The sequence below is a fragment of the Rhinolophus sinicus genome, chromosome 2 (genome assembly GCF_057876585.1).
Source record: "Rhinolophus sinicus isolate RSI-liver-muscle chromosome 2, RSI-T2T, whole genome shotgun sequence".
NCBI lineage: Eukaryota > Metazoa > Chordata > Mammalia > Chiroptera > Rhinolophidae > Rhinolophus > Rhinolophus sinicus.
The window spans coordinates 62441349-62465010 of NC_142502.1; the positions used below are offsets into that span (position 1 = coordinate 62441349).

Below are 23662 nucleotides of genomic sequence, written 5' to 3' on the forward strand. Positions count from 1 at the left end.
TATAATCATTATTCTTTATAGTCAGTACAGTAGTGCCCTCTTATCCACAGGGGATATGTTCCCACACCCTCAGAAAATGCCAGAAACCATGGGTAGTACTGAACCTATATATACTATGTTTTTTTCCCTAGACATGCATACCTATGATAAAGTTTAATTTATAAATGAGGTACAGTAAGAGTTTAACAATAATAAGTAATAAAATAGAACAATTACAATCGTATACTATAATAAAAGTTATGTGAATGTGGTCTCTCTCAAAATATCTTTTTGTACTGTACTCACCCTTCTTCTTGATATGATTGATATGAAATGATAAAATGCTTACATGAGTAAGCATTGAGTACAAGCACTGATTATCTATCAGATAACTATTGCCAAGTAACTAAAGGACAGATCGCATATACAGAGTGGCTACACTGGACAAAGGTGTGATTCAGGTCCTGGGCACGACAGAGCAGGAAGTTTTGAGATTTCATCATGCTACTCAGAACAGCGTGCAATTTAAAATTTATGAATTGTTTATTTCTGGAATTTTCCATTTAATATTTTCAGACAGTGGTTGACAGATAAGGGGGGACTACTGTATAGCTAAATTATTCTCTGCGTCGGAATCTAGCTCTGTACCTGCTGAGGGATTGTGTGCCGTTGGTCACAGTCTTATACTCTAAGCTTTCTGAGCTTGAATTTTTAAAAATCTCTTTACAGCCAAGGAAATATAAGATTGGTGTTTGTATTCATATGCATATGCAATAAATGCAGATAAATAATGATTTCTTTGTTTTTGAAATCATATTAGAAAATCAGACTATCCCTCAGACTTTTTTCTGTTTAAAAAGAATATTTTTCCTTCAAGGTGTATTGCGCTCAAATTGATTTTTATTAATTCAAAATTTTTTGAGATGGCTAATAACTTGTCAATTTTAATTTTTAGGGTAAATTAAATTTAAAGGTAAAGTATTTATTTGGAGTGCCACTATTATGAAATACTGAAAAAACTAGGAAAACTGATTTGGTTTGTTTACAGACTGATGATTTTTTAGAAAATGTGTGGTTTATTAGATCAACAGTTTTTACTAAAAGAAATTATTTAACATCCATTTTTAAATCTCTAAAATATCTGAAGTATTACATCAAATAAAGATGAGGTTCCTAGAACAGATTCCATTAGGTTGGTGCAAAAGTAATTGCGGTTTAAAAGGTTAAAAATAATTGTGAAAACCGCAATTACTTTTGCACCAACCTAGTAGCTTTCCTACTTTTGACCATGACCTGTAGGAATGTAAGAAATGGATTTCCATGAAGACCCAGTACACATACACACGCATGTATTTAAACACATGCAGTGTAAACCGAAACTTCAAAATAAGTGTGATGCAATAGCTATATTTTCAGTTCTGTTCTGTTTTTCTGTTCTGTGTTTCTGTTGATTTGGATTTTAAATGCTAGTCTCAACCCACTAAATTAACTTCTCTGTTGGAAAATGGGTCGTGACTCCATTTGGCTGACGTTGCTGCAGGGTAGTACTTGTCCAGCTAATGCTGCCATATGCTTCTGGCAGGACAATGCCACAGTTACACAATGCAGATGATAGTGGAAGCTTTCCCACCCGAGTTGAAGTGACTTTGAAGTGACTTTGGAAGGGAAGAAAACGATGAGATGTCATAGTTGCTGGGAAGAAGGAGCAGGAAAGTATAGGAAAAGATAAATGAGAAATGAATTAAGATGTTTTATGGAGCCAAGTAAAGCTATTTTCTGTTTCAAAAAAAATCCTAATTCTCAAGAACAGAAGGGAGCCTTCTACGCCTACTCTGCCTTCGAAATGATTCCGTGTATTTTAAGGGTAGAGAAAAAAATAAGGTAAGCTCTCCACTAGATGAAAAAACAGAAAGAAATGGAGGTGAGTGAGAAATTGAGAGAAAGCAATGGAATCAAATGTAGATTTGCGTGTTATAGTCATTGAACAATGAATGGATAAATTTTCTGTACTGTAAATGAAGAGGCAAATTTTCAGTGTATCATGTTGCAGTAATAGGGTTGGATATTGAATTTGTTGAATACAAATTCAAAAAATAAAAGAAACTTCAAAAAACAAAACCTCATAGAAGCCAAAAGTCACCCTACTTCTATGCGATAGCTACTAAATTTCTGACTTTTTATCCTGCACATTTGGTGACAGAGTGCTTCAGGGTCACTGCTGGGCTCTTATGTGAGCCCATATTGTAACTTCCATGCACTGTTTACTAACAAGTCACATAATGATTGCAGACTAGGTTTCTGAAAAGTATTCTGTAGTAGTGGTTCTCCTGCCATTTTTACCAAGGTGCTTTTGGGAATATTACTGCCAGAATTGGGTAACACTACGGCCTATAGTCACACATGTTTCAGTTGCAGTATTATCTTCATGTTCTTAGAAAACTTAAGGTTATAAGCTCCATCGAAGCTGAGCTGTGGCTTGTGACTGAGACATAAAAGCACTAAGTAAATATTTGATAACATTATTATTGGAGAATGCCTAGGAAAGTAAGTGTTATTTTTTTAAATTGAGGTATAATTGACATATAACATTATATTAGTTTCAAGTGTACTACAACATAACGATTCCGTATTTGTGTACAATGTGAAATGATCATCACAATAAATCTAGTTCACATCTGTCACATTACAGTTAAAAAAATTTCTTTCTCGTGATGAGAACGTTTAAAAATCCACTTTAGCAACTTTCAAATATGCAATACAGTGTTGTTAACTACAGTCACCATGCTGTACATCACATCCCCAGGACTTACTTATTTTATACCTGGAAGTTTGTACCTTTGACCACCTTTACCCATTTTGCCCACCCCCAGCCCCCACCAATCTGTTCTTTGTGTCTGTGAGCTTGTATTTTTTTTTAATCATTAAGTATTTACCATGAAGTTTATAAAAATATTTAAAACTCTGTTTCTAATTACATACATATTTACTGCCTTAAAATTTTATTTTCTAATCTCTTATATCTCGAGTTGGGATATCTTTGAGGTTATATAAATCAATTTTATTTTCTAATTTAATATTGTGGTTGTAAGTTATTATTAACATCAGTAACTTTATTTGAAATGTAGATTTTGTGAATATATTATTCTGAGAACATTTTAAATATAGTCCTCAAATTAATTTCCAATTAAGAAAGTTAGTGTTGTTCTTAGCTGGGAATTCCAATAACTTTCCATCTCTCTTGAGCTAGACATTAGAAATTATTTTAGCATATTCTAGTTTTGTTTTTGTTTTTAAACTAGATTTATCATACCAAGCTGAGTTTTTGTTAAACATTGTTTGGAAAGAAAAAGAATAAACAATTCTTTCTTGTAATTTTGTGATGTTCTCAAAAGAATAAATGGTATCATGCCTACCAAGGTATTTATAATTCAGTGACCCTCCTATTCTGGTGGAAGGAAATAACATGGTGCTTCTTATCCTGTTGTGTTTTTTCCTACCAATATTTTACTTCCAAAAAGAAGTAGTTCTCTGACTTGAATTTCAAAGGCACTGATAACCATGTAAATATAAAAGATCATATCTAAAATGACTTGCTGAAGTCATGTTTCTGACAAATAATGCCAGTTTCTGATCTAGATTTATATTAGACATCTAGAAGTTATATATATTTTATTCCCATAAAAGGAGAAAAATAATTTCTCCAGTAAATAGTCAGTTATGAAGGAATATTCACTTGTCCTCTTGCCCAATAAAGTTTCAAAAACACCCTTCCCCAATTGCAGAGACAACAGAAAAGACCCGTTTCAAAGTATTCAGTGGCGGTGATTCAGGCAGTTAGGAAAGCGCCAGACTACTGTTCTCATTGTTGACTCTTCAAGAGCAGTAAGAAACTCTGAGACTCTGAGACTAGGTATACAAACCCATAAATGCTGCCAGTATCTGTAATCAGAAGTAGGAAAGTTGCTACCTTCATCACCTTCAGAAGTTTGGCACTGCTGCAGTGAGTGGTACCCTGTCATAAATAAATATTGTGGGGCATGGTTAAGAAGGAGCTTTAATTTTCCAAAACAGGAATAAAAAGATATAGTCAAGTAAACCTAACCAATCTCCTAAAAACATTTTTTTCTCTAAATAGTGAGCAAATATTTTTTCGCCCCGTATTCCCAGATTTCATCATCTATAGAATTGTTTGCCAGTAAGTAAAAATGACAAGTTTGTAGGTCACGAAATTCATAAATTATGCTTAAGTGTAATGAAATATGTTTAATATTGTAAATGTAAGTCAGCATTGAGATACATTTAGATATTTACAGTTTTACTAAAATATTTTAAATATTAATATTTAAATTCTTTCTACAGTGTTACCAGATCAGGGCATTTCTGATACCCACGAAATAGCTTCAGAAGTGATCATTCAGCTGCTAAAATAACATGTTGTCTCTGATGTTAAAGTACTTTTAAGTAAGTTTTCTGCTAAGACTTACATCTGGTAACAGTTGAAGTATTAGCAGTGAACACACATTATATATACAGTATATTATTATAGTCCTTGAAGCCCTTCTGAGTTCTGCTTGTACAGCAGGCTAAAATTATCCCTGTGTTTGATATACTACTGGTTAAGACACTGATTGGACTAAATGACTTGACCAAAGGAAATGGGTTCCACCACAGGATTAAGATAGAGAGTCTTAATGTTTTGTTTACATAAAAAGACATGGGAGTATAAAGAACTCCAAGTTTATAATCTCACCTCTGCTACTTATTTAGTCATTGTTGAATGTTTATGTTCATTAGTTGTTAATAGCAAGAGCTGAGAGTTCTTGTACTGGGAACATTTGTGAACCTCTGAGATATTAAAAGGCTTCTAATTACAACATTTCTGGTATAGTTATGAAGTGTTTTCCTTTTTGTTCCCAAAGCATCTATTTTGAAGTTTATTGTGTCATATATTTCTCCTCAGCCATCATGTTTTAGAAGGGCCAGCCCTACTTGTTCTTTTCCTTTTTGTACTAAATGCTTTTTATTTTACCTTTGTTATTTAATACCCAAGAGATTTGGGTGAAAGTACTGTATGGTTTTTAATTTGAAACAGTCCCTAGAAATCCACATTAGTTCTTTAAGAACCACCTAGTAGGAAATCAAGTATATAAACAAATCATCTGAGTATTTTGAGTGCTCTGATCAGCTCAGAAAGAAAAGGTTAATATAATATCTCAAGATTTGCAAATATATCTCAATCTTGCAAATATAATTTGCAAGATTTTTATTTCCAACCAGGTGTGGCAGTTTTGCTAGGTACAGTGAAAAACAGTTTCTCATTTTCTGGCTCAAAGTTGAGTATGCTTTGTGAGCAGAGCTGGATTTAAAACATTTTAATGTTTTTCAAGATCAGTGTATCTTGGAGGCATTTTGATGACTCAGGGCTGATTTGAGCTGCAAAAAGAATTGTAGCAGAATTGCAAGGAAAGGGAACAGATGTTTTTTAAGTTTCAGGATGAGTAGGTTGGTTGCATAGCACAAGGGTAATTGGATGATGTAAAAGGCAGTGATTGTGAGAATAAGCAAGGAGGTGTTCTCAGGGTGATTATGGTTTAGAAAAACCATGAATGAGATAAGGTAACACATGCATGATGTAGGTCATTGGATGTTACACAGGGGAGATGTCTGGAGTGGAATGGAGCCACGTAAGGAACGGGGAGAAACTGTATTGGTAAGTTACTTGTAGTGATGAACTCTTCCATGCTGTTGTATTCTATTGACATAGACTTCCAGGCTCCTGTAGGAGTCATTCTTATTCATGAGAAATAAAATCTTTAGTCTGATGATGATTTTGAAAAACGTTTACTGTCCTAAATGATTTATTAACTCAATAAAACGATGAAAAATTACAGTTTGGGAGAAAAAATAAAAACAAGCCCGTTCTTTTGAATTTCATGTGTTCTTGGCAGTGTTTCAAATGTCTTTAAAAGACCCACCTACCTTGAGGCCTGATCTCTGCTTCAGTTCTGTTCTGTTCTGTTGGCTAAGACAGTGAACATCTACCTCTTCTGAGTGACTTGAGAGACGTCTATATTCCTTTTCTCCTCAAAACCTTCCACCCCTTGATAGTCTCTATTTTAGGCATCTTTACTTTCTCTAGCATAAATTCAGTTTCCTATTTAGGGCCTTCAGAACCTTTCATAAGTTTCCCCTACATTAGTTTGTTGTTTTCATTTTTAAATTATCACCAACAGTGGCTTCCTGTTGCCCATTACAGCAAGTGTAAATTTCCTTCCCTCAGCGTTTCCCATCTCATTATACCCTTTTTTCCCCTAACTTCAACTCTTCTCTAACATAATTCCTTATTCCCCTGACTATACATACGATTCTCTTGTCCATTATATATATCACACTTACCTGCTAGTCAAAAGAACACACACAAAACCCATTAAGTATATATGTACAAGGTATTTTGGTGGAGACTGGGGATATAAAAATTAATAATATATTTGATATGTTCCCAACTTATTTATAATCTAATTTGGAGAAATGGAAGAAGTCTCTGTAAAACGGTATTTAACAAACAAGGTAGGATACAATGTGTCAAATGCTTGGCATTATCTATAAATGTCAAAAGCTGAGGAGAACTATAGACTGGGGCAGTTGAGGTAGGATTCACAAAGGAAGTAAGAACTGCACTGTCCTACCAGTTGGGTTAACAGTAGGTTGTGTGTGTGTGTGTGTGTGTGTGTGTGTGAGAGAGAGAGAGAGAGAGAGAGAGAGAGAGAGAGAGAGAGAAAGAAAGAAACATATGGAGGATAGAGAGAGAGGGGTAGAGATAGATAGACAGACAGACAGACAGACAGACAGACGGACAGTCTTTCTCTGTTTACCCTCTGTAGGGATAGAAGACGACAGGTGTTTTAGGAAAATAGAAAATGTAAAGTGTGGAGCTGAAAGACTTGCCTTGGGTATAAGAGAAAGGTTTATGTAAGGAAGTAATAGGAGATACGGTTGAAGAGGTAAATTAGTCTTACAAAATTAAAAAAACAAAACAAAACACCATACCAACAGCAAAACTGTACAGATCACTTTAAGAATTTCTAAGTTGGAAGTGGGGTGGGGGAGCCCTAACAACCTTTTTAGAGAAACATCAAAATTTTAGGTAAGAACCAAGCTTGACATAAAGAACCGACATTTTCTTGATGCTTCAAATCATTATTTTAGATGGCCTCTTCAGGCCCCGGCTAAAGAAACTAATAATAATGGTCATTGGTGTGGACAATAGCAAGAGTCCTAGATTCCTAAAGTCGTAACTGTCAGGTAGTAAAAGATTTTTGTGGTTTCTTCATATTATTTGAAGTGTTTGTTTCTGAGAGAAACAAAGAAGTGGAACTAATATAAAAATAGTTCAAATTAATGTTTCTATTTGTTTTTTCTGACATTCTGTTGCTGCTCAAGCTGAACTATAGTTTGTGACAGGAAATGACTGCACTACAGAACCTTTCTTAATGTGGCTAGTTATATCTTTAAATCTGACAATTCAAGTCACAGAAGAGCCTGCCTTTTCATAGTTGTTATTTCAGTTATTTTCATCTTTGTGTGTGTGTTTCTTGAGAGGTTAAGCCTCTTTTTCACAGGAGAATTGTATTCTGGAAAGAAGCGGATTGATTGGTACAAGTTTGTTCAATGCAGATTTTTATTGTGAGAAATAAATTTTTATTACACCCTTTTCCCTACTTTTTGTTGTTGCAGTCATAGCTTCTTCAAAGAGTTACTTTCAAAATTGTGACTTTAGAAACATAGCATCAGGAGTCTATTATTGAGTTAAAAATAAATAATTATTAATAAGTAATACATAAATATAAAAATCTAGCTCCTGTAGTGTACCATTTTTGCTAAGCACTTCTTTCAGTGTTTCTACATGGTAATCTGGAAGGCAAAACCTGTACTCTAGTGATATACTACCCGATAATAGATTTGCATATTTCTGGTTGGATGTATATTCTTCCTTTTGGAAATAATAACTTTTGACGTTATTTTCAAAATTAGATGTTTGTGTTAAGATCAATGATAATTTTTAAAAACTTAGCTCTGGCATAAATAGAATTATAACATGATTTTAATTGTACTAGGTGTAAAAAAAAGGTATTTTTATAAAAAACAAGAAATTATTTTTATTGAGCACATATTATGTGCCCAGGGTATATCACCCCTCCTAATATGTATAGCAGTCTTATAAAGTAATTATTATTTATATTTACAGATGAGAAAATTGAGACACAGAGAGATTCAGTAACTTGCCACGTGGTCATGCAGCCAATAAATAATATATTAATAATTGAGGTTGGAACCCAGGATTTTCTGACTCCCTAGGCCCACTCTCTTTGTTCTTACAGCACTGTTTTTGTATAAATATTGCTGACTTAAATCTTTCATTCAAGAATGTTGATGAAGTATTTCAAAGGAGTCAGCTCATACAACAGTGCATTGAAAAGAACCAGCTTTATAGAAATGCAAGACAGTAAAGCCTTCAGTTACCCAGTAGTAGCATCATTAGTTGATGGAATATTTCCCATGAAGCTTTTTAAAACAAGCATTTATGTTAATCTTTTTCTTTGCTATATTGGAAGTAGCCCCACCTTCTTATGTGTTCTGTAACTTCTATAACTTTTATTTTGAGTATTATCTTAGGCTCTTTGCCTGTGTTTTAATAAAGTGACGGGAATTGTTAATGTGTCTTAAGCTAAGCCAATTACTGCCTCAGAAAGTGGCCCAAGATTACTGTGTTTTTGTGGTTGGTGATTTTCTGTCAGCTATCATTTCTCAAAGTCTGGCAATTCCTTTCTCATTGCTTCTATTTTTTCTGCCAATAGCTTAAGAAGTATCAAAATTTATAGGGAAAATCAAGTAATTAAACTTGTTAAATCAGGTGCCGTCATTTGCACCCAGTTACATAGATATCCATAAGTTTTGACCGGTAGGCCTAAAGGTGTTGCCACGTCCTCCTGAGAAAGTATAGTACTTTCATTCACTGACATTGCATTCCTGGTTTTCCTTTTTTCAAATGAGAGGGTGCTAATTCTTCTGTGTTGTCCTTAAGACAGTACTACACCAGTGTAGTTGTTGTTTATTGAAAGGACCTGCAGACTAACCCTTTTTTCTTTTAATTATATTCATTGCTCTTGTGACACTAAATATTTGAATGTGGTTCTACTTACTGGCTGGGTATGCGTGGATATAGCCAAGAAGGCAAAAAGCGTCAGCCATTATGCTCAGAAAGAATGTTCTTTCATTTGCAGTGGTTTTCTTTTCTTCAGTAAGCCTGCTGCCGTTACTCAGTCTCCCTTTCTTCACTGTGGCCGTAGCTGACGTCTCTGTCACTGCCGTTCACAGCTATACCAAGTGATGTACAACAGGTTTGAAACTTTTAAAAATACTTTTCCCAATGTAACTTGGCACGTACGTATCTTCAAGATTCTTGAGCAAAATGACTGAGCCAGTTCTGCTTTCTATTTTGTCAGTCAGTGCCTTACAAGAATTTTCACTTCTGTCTAGCAGTAGCAGTACAGTGTGACTTACAATCTGTATTCCTCTTTTAAGTCCATCTGCAGATTGAGAAAAGTTTAGCTCTGTCTCTACACTACCACAGCTCATCTGTAATATCTGAGTGCTTATGGTATATAATGATGGTGGCGGTATATTTCAGCCACACCAGGGCCATCTTAAAGAAAACACAGTGTAGATTTAATATAAACCAGGAGCTTTTCTACCCAACTTGACACATGCTAATGGCAGATTCCAGGCACTGTCATAAAAGCAATATATTAAGAGGAAACTCTTAAAGAATGGCTTCATCTATCTTACAGTTAATGAGCACCCTTTCTGAATTTTTATTTTAGGGGCTTACGACTTAAACATACTATGGAGTTCTCCTGAATAGACAAATAATATGTATTCAGAAATGGGTCAGTCATAAATGCCAAAGCATTGTCATGGTCATTTATAACTGTGGAATAATTGTCTGTAGATAACTCTCAAATCTTGACCTTTAAATCCTCATTCTTCTCTTAAATCTCAGTTTTGAATTTTCAAATGCCTCCTGGACAATTACATTGACTGTTTCAACATCACCTCAGATTCACTCATTTTTGTTATTTTTTCCTTAAAAGAACATTTAATGAATACCTGCCACATCAAACGTATGTTCCTTAAGCTCCTGTTATGTGCCGAGTGCTTTGATAGACACTGGGATTAGAATGGTGAGTGAGCCTGAGATTGTCCCTGTTTTCATGGAGCTTGCTGTGTAATGTGCAGTTCTGCTGATTGAATCAGCTCTTCAGCGGTGATGCCTGTAATGACAGGGAAACGAAGGGCTTATTTGTGTGGATGACAAGGGTAGCTAGCCCTGTTTAATGGGTCACGGAGGACCTCTGTCTTGAGTCACTTTTAAGACAAGAGTTGCGGGGGGTGAAGGAGTTAGGTGAGTGGGGGCAAGCTCTTTGTTCTCTCTGTGTCCTCAGTTTCCTCATTTGTAAAGTGGGGACACCCAGAGAAAAGTAACAGTAAGTTGGCTAATGCACCTGAAGCGCTGCGGGCGGTGCCTGGCCCTCCGTGTGCCTGCTGTCTGCATCACCTTTGTCACAATCTTCAGTGGTTCATTTCCTCAGGTAGTCAAATGTGTACTGAGCAGGCCCCAAGTGCTAGGTATTTTTCAGTACTGTGGTAGGATTCAGAGATGAAAAACAAAATCTTTCCTCTCCAAGAACTTAAAATATGTATACAAACAGCAAAAAAGCAAAGAATAGTACAGTAAGAACTATAAGGGCGGTATGAGCCAATTTCTGGAAAGGAGGAATCCTTTCTTCCAGGATGTGATGTATGATTTGTGTCACTTACTTGACAAATAATCATATACTGCCTGTAGAATCTTATATTTGCCTGCATTCATATTATCTTCTAAGATTTTACCTCTGTAGATCTTTACTTACCACTGAAACTTTCCATGCTTGAAGTGAGAAAGTGTGTGTCTCACACTGAAGTATATGGATAATAGGTGCTGTGTATGTTAATGAGTAGTCTTGGAAACCTATTAAACTTTTTATGGATGCTTACACAAAAGCCTTATAACTGCTGGAGACATTTCTTGTAACAGTGTCACACGCTTTAGGGGGTACACAATACAGATTAAGAAATAGATGTCACCTCCTCTAAATTAAAAAATGTTCCCCATATTCTTCAGGGATACACCGTATGTTCATTCCACCAAATGTCTGCTTTAATATTTTGCTGTAGTAAAGTGGCATCTTTGACATCATTTTTAAAATGTATTACCATACTCAACTGAAAAAAAATTAAAAAGAATCAAAATGGGTAATCATTTTAAATGATTTTGTTTGACAGTAGCAAAAGGAGCACCATTCACTTTTGCTGATACAAAATGAGAAGCTCACAGACGGCTATGTATTTCAACAAATTGAAATTTTCAAAATGTTGCTTACATGTCCCCCTTGAGAGAAAACAGTTATTGCATACTAAATATCATATTGTAGATTTTGAGAAAAGTGTGTGTGTGTGTGTGTCTTTGAGAAAGTCAGCTGACACTTTATAATTTATTGCTTTGGGGGGGGGCAGTGCTCAGGAGCTCTTGGTGGGGCGAGCCCACTTCCTCTGCAGCATCTGTCTCGGGCTCCTGGCTACGAAGATTGGCGCTGGCTCTGCAGATGGTTCGGGTGGTACTTGTTCTTGCGGGTCATGTGCTGGCTGCTGCTGAGAGTGGCCCAAGCATTCTTGTTGATGGTGGTCCACACGTAGGAGGTGGCTGGCTTTCGCTGGCCGGCTCTACGCTTCATGACAACCACCACAGCTTTGCCATGGGCCCATGGCTCCACGCCCACCGTCTTATAGGAAATCAGCCTTTTGGAGCGGAAGGTGTTGCGGGCCTTCAGATTATTGGGCTCGGTACTTGTTCCTTTTGATCAGGAAGCTGGAGCAGTTGCACACGACCATCTATTGCAAATGTGTGGACATGGCGATAGCTCCTCTCGTTGCAGCAGCCGGAGACAGAAAGAGCAAGAAAAGTATATATTAAAAACATCTGTAAGGATGGGAAAGTGCCTCTGCTTAACTGGTAGAAACCAGTGTAAACATCTCAGTCAATATACCTACCGAGTATGTATCTGATTTAGTAAAGAAAAGAAAATTAGCGAACATTTTATTTGCTGTTATCTTTTGTTTTTATGTTTTAATACAGTACATTCATGATTAAGATGTAAGTTTTATTTTTTGGTTTAAACTTTAAAACATAAAACTGTGCTTTCTAATACACAGATATTTCCTTCACAGTTAGGTGGAACATTGCATTTATCATAGCAAACAAACTGTCTCATAGATTATATCATCCCCCCTTAAAGTAGATTAGTGGCTTTTTTGTGGTTAAGGGTACTCTTCAGAAATTCCCTAGTAATAGGTCTTTGCAGTGGCTTTTAATCTCTTAAAACATAAGGCTTGTATGGGATGAGGCATGAATTAATTTTCCAGCTTTTGACAAAATTGAATCCTAAAACCATCTACGTATATTTGACAATCACTTCTAGAGAGTAATTAGCTTGCTATAAATACAAGAGATTTCCTGTGAGAAAAATTGCTCATGCTATGTAACCAATAGAGGAATTTAGCAGATGAGAGAAAAAGTATATCTTATCCAAAAGAATAGAACCCTTCAGTTTTTTAGTTTGTTTTGGTCCTTGTGCTTTTTTTGCTTAGATTTAATTGTGAGAAATGTGGCAGGCTGGTGTGTGAGACATGTTTATGCCCTTTATGGGGTGTGGGATTAACTTTCATAATTAGTTTTTAGAAATCTTTATGGAAATTTTTTCATGAATCTTTTAAAATGCATGAAGATGATTTGCCATTCAACTGGAAAGCAAACTAATCCCTGAAGCTTAGGATAGACTTTAGAACTAGACAAACCTGGTGGGATTCTCATCCAATTTATGTAACTTGGTGGATATACTTTGGTTTTTCATCAATAAAATGGGAATGACAATGTCTGCTGCTTAGAAAAATTGTATGAATTGTACAAATAGTGTGGATAAAGCACCTAGCACTATGCTAAGCTTATAAAAGTCATTGTGAAAAATGGTGTTTCCTTCTACCCCATCATCCTCCCCCAAAGCATTTAATAAGCTTTTACAAATAGGCGCCCTATCTTGGGATCCAGATCATTACGATCTTCAGATGTACTTTCTTTTTATGTTTTTCTTTCATGTGAGAGATTGTGACATGAGAAACTAAGCAAGCAAATAACTAAAATCATGGGTATGGTTTTTTTTTGAATATTTGTTGTAGGGAAGTGGGCTGCTTAAAACTTGATACACCTGGGGTGTATGGATATGCTGTGCTCAGGCGTTCATAGCTGTGACAGAGTTCCAATTTAAGGAGACATTTTGAGTCCAAGGTAGTTTGTTTCAAAGCCAGGCTTTACTTTGGTTTTAATGCATAAATAGCCTCATGGAATAGCCAGCCTTTTCCAAGCTATGCCATAATAGTTTTATGCTAAAGTATATATTGAATAAGTAAGCATGAACCACATAAGGTTTCGTTTCTTCACTTTATTTAGTTTTGTTTTCTTGTTTAAGATGGAAGTTGAAGGAAATGGAATGGAAGAAAAATTCTTTTGTTTATGTAATACATTATCATACTTTCCTACATAAACGGAGTGCAAAATTACCCCAGGAAGAAATAGGAAAGCAGACTAGAAGAGTTGCCTCTCTGATGTCTGCCAAATAGCTTGCATAGGTTCCCTCATTCAATCCCAGTAGCAGCCATCTGGAGATCCGACTGTGCTCCGGTCACTTAGCTTACACGTTGCCTAGCGTAGAGCATTGCGTCATAGAGCCATAAGATTGTAAAGCGTGGAGTGTGACACGTATGTATCAGAAGCACTGGGGTCAGGATTTTAATCTAGGTCTATCCCCTCAAAAATTCTGTATATTCTCTTGTAGTATTCTTTCCTAAATTGTCTCAATAATCTAGCAAAATGAGGAAGATACTATACAAAATTGCCCTTAAATTGTTTGCTACGTAGTTATCTGTGAAGAAGTAAAAAGGAAGCAGTGTGGTATGTTGGAAGGAGCTCTGAATTGGCTGTGAAATTTGGGGTTCTTGTCTCTGTCTTAAAACAGTTTTGTTTTTAATTAAAAATGTAATTTTTTTATTAAATCATACCCACGATCCTTTCTATTTTTTTTTTTAAACCAAAACTAAAATACAGTCATATATGATTAAGGATTTATAAAACAAAGGTTAAAATATTCAGTCAAATAAAGTAGTAAATGCTTTGAGAATTTTATTCAGATTATATGGGTAAGAGCTTTGGAGTCAGGGGAAAGTAAATTTGAAACCTTCAATGACTAGCTGTCTGAATTTTGTAAACACTGTCTGTGACTTCATGGTAACATATATGTCCTCCTCCTCATAAATTTGAGGTAGTTTACCAAAGGGTGGTATATTACTTAGCAATAATGAATTGAACTTACTCTAAAATAGCCTTCCTTTTAGAGCAGAATTCAGAATAAAGTCTATTAGAGGCTGCGACTATATTGGCTTTCTTAAATGAAGTGGGTGCTCAGCAATGTATATCAGAGACAGTGGTCAGATGGCAGGGCCGGTGCTAGAGAGAGCCCTGATCATAAAAGACTTGTGGTTGGCTTCTTTCTGATACAAATATACTTCCACCTACCTCCCCCTGGGTGGTGTCAGAGGAGGCCCTTTTGATTCATCAGACTACACAGTCATACAAGTTGAAGAAATATTTGTTGTATAAATGACCTATAGCTCTTAAAAATGAGAATGTGCCCCTATTTCTGTACCAAAGAGCAGGAGAGGATTAAATCTATGATGCATTTTCAGATACCAGGGTAGGTACTAGAAACCACAAGTCCTGTATCTGCAGATCTGGAGGCTATAAGTAAAAGTAATCATACATCCAAATGCTGAAATAAAAGTTTATAAAGGAAAGACTGCAGGACTGATAATCAAGAATGTAGGGTTCCTGAATCTGTCATTTTCTGACCTCACAGATAACACACACACACACACACACACACACACACACACGCACGCACACACACACGCACACATTAAGGGCTAGGAGTTGTTCATCTTTCTAGGCCTTGGATGATTCAAAAATGAAACATTAGCTTTTTGTTCCTATCCTAACCTCAATTGGAAGGTTTGACTTATTCCTCTCTCTGATTCCTACATGCTTTCTAATAGCTCTGGATTTAGTATTTAAAATCTGAAGGAAAAAAGTACATGTGATGTACATATGCATCACATACAAAGACATACATACTATAGGCACATGCACACTCACCCCCCCACCCTCTGACACAGAAAACAAATACAAACAAAACAGAAAACAAAAAAGGAATTTATGGTTTCTATTTATTTCTTCCCTGTTACTTTATCTAGGCATTTTGTGATTTTTCTGGGTGAATATAGAGAAAAAGGATGGAAAAAAGAGTGGGCCTAGCAAACTACTCAAACTTAATCCCAGTTCTACATTAATCAGTAAGATATTTTTTCATCTTTCAAGTGTCTTTCCTCCAAAATTCTACCTCCTGCTATAGTAATATGTGCTCCCCCCTCTCAAAAAGGGTGAGAACTATTAATAATAATAATATAAATATAATGGAATGTCTCATTTTAAATCCCATTCTGATAATCTGTCTACTATCATTTCTCCCTCCATGGTGATTACAGCTTTTCCATTTTCCCTTACATATTAAATATTTATCAGGACTTCATCTTTTATATTTTTTCAAGTTATATTTTATTTCCTGCAATGTTTTTTGCAAAAATATCTCCTCTAAAATTATTTCATTATATTACTTTTCCTAATGGGTATTCAAAAGAACCTCTAAATTTGGATTTAGATCTTATTAGTAGGCTATTCATTAAGTCATCTGTTGGATCATTAGTAAAGGATAAATTAGTGGAGACTGGAAGCCAACCCTTTGTACACTCAGGGCAGACTCCCAATGGTGTGTTTTATGTCTTTACTCAGTCTGTAGCCTTTCAGCTTTGTGCAGTCCTATTGAATATTTTTATTGAGGCCACTTTGAACTAATTTGGCAAGTCATATTTCTTGAGACAATTTGCCAATTCTGCTGTCTGCAGAGTTGGTGGGAAATTTGATGGAGATATTTCTTAAGATTTTTCTCATGGTAAATTATGTTTTTAAGTCTATTATTTTTAATTAAATTTATTGAGGTGACATTGGTTAATAAAATTATGTAAGTTTCAAGTGTACAATTCTATAATACATCATCTGTATATTGTATTTTGTGTTCACCACCCAGAGTCAGTTCTCCTTCTGTCACCATATTTTAACGCCTTTTACACTTTTCTTTCTCTCCCCCTCTTCCCTTTCCTCTGGTAACCACTAAACTTGTCTGTGTCTATGAGTTTTTGTTTGTTTGTTTTGTTCATTTGTTGTTTTCAGCTTTATATCCCACATATGAGTGAAATCATATGGTTCTCGACTTTTTCCATCTTGAGAATATCATGCTAAGTGAAGTAAGTCAGACGAGAATTATTTTAAGAAGGAAATGTAGGCTCATTTTAGAGTGGCAGACAGGAAGGCAGAAACTTATTATGCATTCATTCTTATTTACATGGGTCCTAAGTCACTGTTTAAAATAGGAATCTTGTAAAACTAGCTTGGAAGCATGTGAAGGGTTAATGTTTACAAAGACCTTTGAGTTACTATCAGTGGAGCTATTATATAAATAAATTGCTTATTTATAAATTTGCATATTTGCAGTGTATATTATCTGGCACTTATATTTGGATACTTGATACAAAAGGGAATGATGCATTTACCTTTTCTCTTACTGCGAACAATATTGATAAATGCTGAGTGGATGAGTAATTATCTTTCATATTTTAGAAAGCAGAAAATTCTTAGTTTATAATGAATATGATGTAGTAGGATGCCATAACGATTTTGTGTGCTTGTTTCCCATCTGACATACAAATGCATGGTAGATGGTTTGCTTGCTTTCTTTCTCCTTCTGGTTTACCACTTCAGTTCTCCCAAATTGCTAATATCCTATTTCCTCTTTCATTAGAAATCATATCCACATCCACAAAGGTAGGAGAAGCCTAATTTTATGTGGCAGCATGATTTAAAGGGACCTCTACTCAGAAAGCTATGGTTGATTTAACTACTAATTACCCATATGATTGTGACACGAGGTTGGGTTGGGCTTCTCCTATTTTGGTTTTGTTGTTTTCAGGTCCAGAGTACATAACTTTTCATGCATATGCATGTGGAAATTTTAATTGAGCACATACGCCATGCTAGGCACTGTATTAAAGTTCATCTTGCTTGAGCTTTATTGTCAAGTTGGAGACAATTCAATAGGGCGTTTTTCCAAGATAAGGGAACAGTAGGGAACTATACGAGTGTGTCAAAGAAGCATAAGGATCTGTGGAACCAGAGAGGGTTTCCCAGAGAAGGTGACCCTGCTGATAAAAGAGAAGAGGCAAGGCAGAGGAGAGGAGAAGATGATGTGCCTGCCATCCAGAGGGAAGCATAGGTACGGTGGCGTGGGGCAAGACAGCCTGGTAGTCCAGGGGCCAAAAGTCATTTAATAATGGCTGGAATGTTCTGAAATCTGGTGTGATTTCTATAATTTCTTTGTGTAATATTCATCAAAGTTTTATTTTCAACACATATTATGGCACCTGTTACGTCTTCAGTGGGATGTGGCAGTGAATAAAACAAAGGCCCTGTTGTATTTGTTCAAGCAGCTTACCATCTATGGTAGGAGAATGGTAAACAGAGGAAGGAATATACTCCAAAATAATACATTATGCGGTATTTCAGGAGCTGACAAAACAGGCTCAATTTTCTAGAGAAAAATGTCACTTGAAATTATTAAAGTCGAGCATCCGCTTTCTCTGCCAGCATGTTGTTTCAAAGGGACTACAGAAGAGATGGGTGAGCGTGGTGGCATGGCCGAGGGAGCCTCTTCACGGTGGTCACGCCGGGAGAAGAGGTGACGTGTGGGAAGGGAAGGCAGGAGGAGCCACTGTGTGGTCCAGTTTGGCATCCTGAGCTGAGAGTTGTCCACGTCCATTTTTCATATAATTCACGACTAGCAAAGGTGAAATGCCTCCCCTATTCCTTGCTAGTTGCTTGAAATCAATCCATTCTTCTTTGTATATTCTATGAGGTTTTTTTCTGACTTTGGTAATTGGTCTTGAAAGCAATTTAGTGGGTCTCCACTAGTTTTGTTTTTGTTTTAATGAAATAAAATAGAAAATAGCAAAGTGCAGCAAGCAAGGAAATAAATTGTTTTATGAGTGTTTGTGTGTGTCTGTCTGTCTGTCTGTCTGTCTGTGTAGCAAGTTAGGATATAAACTATTTTTCTTGCATTAGATAAACTGGGTCATATGAGTACATTTTTGTCTTCTTTGGTGAAACTTATATGACTGCAAGTAAAATTTTGGCCTTTTGTTTATTAAGGATTTCTTGTAGAGTATGGAGTCACTGTGCTGGACTGAAATGCCAGTGGTCTGGGCCCTCATAACTCTAACCCCAAAGAGGCATGTGCTTTGGACGAATTGTAGGCTTTTTGTGAACCTCATTGTTTTCAGTCTAAAAAGAGACTTGACCTAGGTGAGTTCTTATACTCCCTTCCAGCCAAGATTCTGGACTTGGTTCTCTCTCTAAAGTAGTTGAGTATAAAAAATGAGTCGTCTTAAAAATTGATTGAGCGTTTTCACAAACCTGATATCATTTCAGAGAGGTGGTCCTAGGAGTAAAAACAAAAGCCTGAAGCAAAAAAACAAAGATGGCTTACTAGCACAGGACCTTGGTTTCTGACAGAACTTGCTTGTCCCTCCCCCTAAAAAGGTGATGGTCCACTGCATGCAAACAAACCCTGTAAATGACATGGCCTGGCATCTAGGTAACAGAACCTCCAAAAAAATGCCGAGTTGAGAAAATGTTGCTTGGGATCTCAACCCCTACACTGGACAGTTATATGGGCTACTTGTCCCCAAAACGAGGAAGTTGTGAGAGCTGCAGAGACACCAGTACTAGAGAGGGAGGGGCACCTCTAGACCCATTATCCATTTTCCGTTGTCGTGTCTCCATATATTAGAAGTGTTCCCTTACTCCTTCGTGAGATGTCATGGTGACGGAAGGTATCTTCCAGGTACCTTTTTACCACATGTGCAGTAGGGAACATCAGTGCAGAGGGACTCTCCAGTCTCATTTCCTTTGGTACCTGAAGGCTACCTAAAAAGGTAATCCAACCATAAAATAAAGCAACAGAACTCGTTTATCCCACTGATGTGTTTGGGTATTTAGAGTCTGTTTTCTTGTAGGAGCTTACCTGTATTCTGAGATAGCAGCAATTAAACTGAGCTAAGTGTAGCGAAATAGTATATGTTATAAACTAAGTTAAAATTCTCAAAGGGCTCTCTGCTTGTAGCAGTTTCTTACTATTATGGAGCACAGAAGGGAGGGGCGGGGGCGGGGGGGGGGGGGTGGCACCAGAAAGACAGAGCTGCTAACAACCCCATTTGTGGCATTGTTAGGCAGTTCTGTTGACACATGAATACATTTCATATGATTATCATAAAATTGGGGCCTGGAAATTGAGCAGCCATGCTGCTGCATTTCAGACTCACATTTGTAATAAGCCGTAATAAAGTAAACATTTTAAATGGATGTAAGAATAGGCATTACTTGTGATCACAAATGTATGTTCAATTGACGTGCTTTTGAAGCTCAATTTAACAAAGCAAACAAATTTCCTGGCGTTATCAACATAATTGTTCTCACTGTTGCGTTTTGGTTTCTAAAAAGTAATTTAAGCACAAAAACCAAGTCGCTAAAAAACAAAACCAGCAAAAGGAATGTAACCAAGAATGAGCCACTTTTCCTTTTTTCATGTCAGATTTTTTTTTTTAAGTCTCCAATGTTCACTGTGCCACTTCCTGTAACGTGCCAAACCATTGCCAACCTGTGTCACTTGGAGTTCATATTTCATGATTTAATTTGCGGTTAAACCCAGCTGTTTGCTGTGCCATCACCAGGCTCTGGAGTGGGACTACACAGCTTTGGTCTGCTAGTGAAACTCCGGGCTGTGACAGTTAAAGCAGGCACTTACCCCCTCCCCTTTCTTAAGGACAGAAAAGACTAGATTATCCATTTAACACCAAAGTGGGGGGAAGCATGACTATACGTAAATTTAACACCAATTAGATGGTGGGATTTGAAGGGCTCTTGTTCCTGGAGTATTCCAAAAGCAAAAATGGAAATGATAGTGGTGACATCTGATGTGTGGTGCCCAGGCAGTTAAAGCAGTGATAGTTTGGACCCTCTGGGCACAAAACAGTGCCAGGAGGTGATCACTGTGTCTTCTGTGGCAGCTGGCAAACAGAGCAAATGATACAGCGTTCTCAGCTTGTTAACTTTCCCACACGCCATAGTGTTCTCCAATTTTGAATAAACCCCCCTTCCTGTACTGTCATTGGGCTAGAGCAGACCCTCACATAGCAAGTGTGTGGCGACAGTGGAAGTCGAAGGAGCTCAGGGTTGCAGGTGCACTGGCCTAAAAATTGGCAAAGGCACCGCATGGCATCGGCATCGGTAGGCAGAGGGCTCCTCAAAGACTCACACAGTGATGTCTGGTAGTCATCAGAGTTGAGCTGACTCTAAACTTTAGAGGGGGGCACACTGGTGTGAGAATAGCTCATAAAATACCGATGAGTTAAAAGCATTTCTGCCAAGCTTGCCTCTTACCTGATATATTATTTTTGTATTAAGCACCAAGATTGTGCTAAGTACTCTTTACAGGAAAGTGTAAAGCCACCTGCCTTATTTATCCTCAGACTTAATTCCAAGTAGTTTATCACTATAGCCCAGAAAATAATTTCATTCCTAATAGGTAACCACAACTACCTTATTCAGAATAGACTCTCTGAAGACTTGATAAGAGCAGTTGAGCGGTCAACATCCAAAGCTATGAGGATTATTTTGCCCATGTAATTTTGATTTTTGTTCTTTATTCCCACTCGGAGACATTCCCACTATCCTTACCAAGACAGGACTAGAACAAAAACCCAAGGAAGTGTGGGGGCGGAGGGAGGGAGGAAACTAAATGAGAAATTTAATCTGGTCCTAAATGAAATCTCCAGGAGAAGTGAACTGTGACAATTCTGATCTTTCAAAGATTGGGCAATCAGATACTTCTGAATGTAGAAATCTTTAGATAATACCCAGTATTTTTGTGCATGTTACATACATGCATAAGTTTTTGTAAAGATCCTTTTTTTTTCAAGTTTGAAAATAAAAGCAGATAAACCACTTGCCAGGACAGAAAACACTTTTGAATCACTAGAGCCTACTAAACAGTTAACCAGCTCTAGTCATCGCTGAAATCTTTCTTTGTTGAATGTTACTCACCTGAAAAGCACTTTATCTCTGTTTCACAGACCTGGCTTAGCACACTTAGAACTTCCTTTGTCTTCTCCACATCTTTTCCCTACGCACTTTTGAGATTTCTCCCACTTTGTTCCTCCTAACTTCTTTCCAGACCTCTTTTAATCAGACTAGTATTAGCAAATCCATGGCACATGAGGGCAGGTGCTGTTTGGTTTTGTTTGTTTCTTTTGCTCATGTGCAGCCTGTATTTCGTATCATTTCTGTTTTAGAAAGCTATATTACATTAAACTTAAGGTAAAGTGCCCTGCACAGGTTTTTAATAAATGTTACTCCTCCCCCATTCTCCTCCCCATGAAGGAAAAAAAAAAAAAAAAAAAAATCTCAGCCAATAATTTAAAAAATAAATATCTCCTATGAAAATATCTTGGGTAAAAATATTAAGTTAGCTTTGAGTACAAGTTACTAAAATAATGAATTAGCTACTTTCCCTGCTTTTATACCTCCTCGATGCATGAATGTTCACACACATATAGATACAGTAATTAATAGAGATAATAGGGGTTGCATTTTAGTACTTGAATATTTCAGAATAAAAGAATTTGATTTGATGATCTCCAAGCTTTCTATCAGCTCCAAAATACTGGATTTTGTGAAAGGTAGTTGTGGTATGTTTTGGAAAAGAAATTTTTTTCAAGGAAGGTATTTAGGAAGTGTGACACTTGATGCAGGTAATTTATTATCATCATTTTCAAACTTTCAACATCTTCTGAATGGCTTTTTATATCCCCAATACCTGGAACTGATGAGGCAGATTTATATAGGTCCATTGTGAATATCATTCAAAGAGTACATAGAGACACAAAATAGAACCCCCCTTAGGGTTCTGAGCAGTGTTATTACCACTCAGTATTTACATAATGCCTTTGTCCAGGATATAATAACTCCAGGATTTCTTTCTCAAAGAAGAAGAAATAAGTTGTTGAGAAAGTGTATATAAAAATAGAATTCATTGTGCATGGCAAAGAGAAAAAAAATGACTGGATGGCCGGTTGGATATACAGAAGGCAGTTTCCTGCTTCTGTGGTTCCTTAGGTCTCAGTGGGAGTCTGCGCTGACCCAAGGTACTGACTGTGAGAAAGGAGTCCTGGGGAGCTTTGCTTGCTCAGATGGGTCCTAGTCCCCACAAGTGCATTGCCACTACACTAAGGAGGTCTGGGCACCCCAGCTAACCATGCAGAGGTGTGTGGATCTTTGTGCTTTCGTGCCTGTTAGTGCTGCTAGAGCAAACTGAGTCATTGTAAAGTGTTTACAAGATGATCAAAAAAGAACTTCCGCATTTTTGTTGGTGTTCTAAATGGTAGGCAAACAGGAAGGAAATCTTCATTGTAGCATTTATTATAATAGCATTGATCTAATAGGAAATCTATTATTATAGCATTTTGGTTTATTGCCACATGCCATGTAGATCTATCTGGGGGACAGTTCTCTTAAGGTCTCTATAAAAAGGGCATAGTTGAATAGTTGGGTTTAAAACTTGGGTGAGAGAAAGGCGATAAAGTTACATATTACCAGACATGTTGCTAAAGGAATAAAAAAAATGAACATTATTGAATTCAAATTGTTAGCGAGCCCTTGGAAAGTAAACAAAGGACACTTGAGGTACATTTGAACTGTGCATTAACATCTTAATGAATTGCCTACCTCAAACATTAGATCCAGTGTATTGTGAACTTTGTTAAGCATGGATATTTAGTGATCATTAAAACGATTTTAAGTTAGGTGTTTGTTACTGCCAGAAGTGGACCATTTACCAAATCCAGTCTGATGGATACACTTTATTTGCTTTGGTTGTGGCACAGACATCTTAAAAAAACAAGCAACATTAGGTAAGTCTGTCATACTTAAAACTATTTAGGAAGAAAAACAAGTGTTAGACACGCATATTGCAGTTTGGCCTCCTCCCCATGTTAATGATAGATTGCAAAGCTTTCCCTGGTTGTGTGTTGTTTTGATTATCCTAAGCATACACTGAATGCATGATCTGTTTGTAATTCTCATCACGCTCAGTACTAACCAAACAGGGAGCAATACATCGTGCCATCGTTTGGCAGTCTATTTAGTGAGCCATTGCCATTACCTCCCCTTACCTGGCAGAGCGCCTGCTTTGTCACATGACCTTTTCCTTTTGCTCGTCATGCCCATGGAAAGGTCATTCAATCCAATAATGACTTC

At 36.8% G+C, this 23662-nt stretch overlaps 1 protein-coding gene and 1 pseudogene across 2 annotated transcripts in view; one reads left to right on the forward strand and one right to left on the reverse strand.

Annotated features, from left to right (window-relative positions):
* RNGTT (RNA guanylyltransferase and 5'-phosphatase) overlaps nt 1-23662 on the forward strand; it is a 241250-nt gene that overhangs the window by 204589 nt on the left and 12999 nt on the right. The window lies entirely within an intron of this gene.
* On the reverse strand, nt 11596-11988 carry LOC109453525 (large ribosomal subunit protein eL28 pseudogene; annotated as a pseudogene).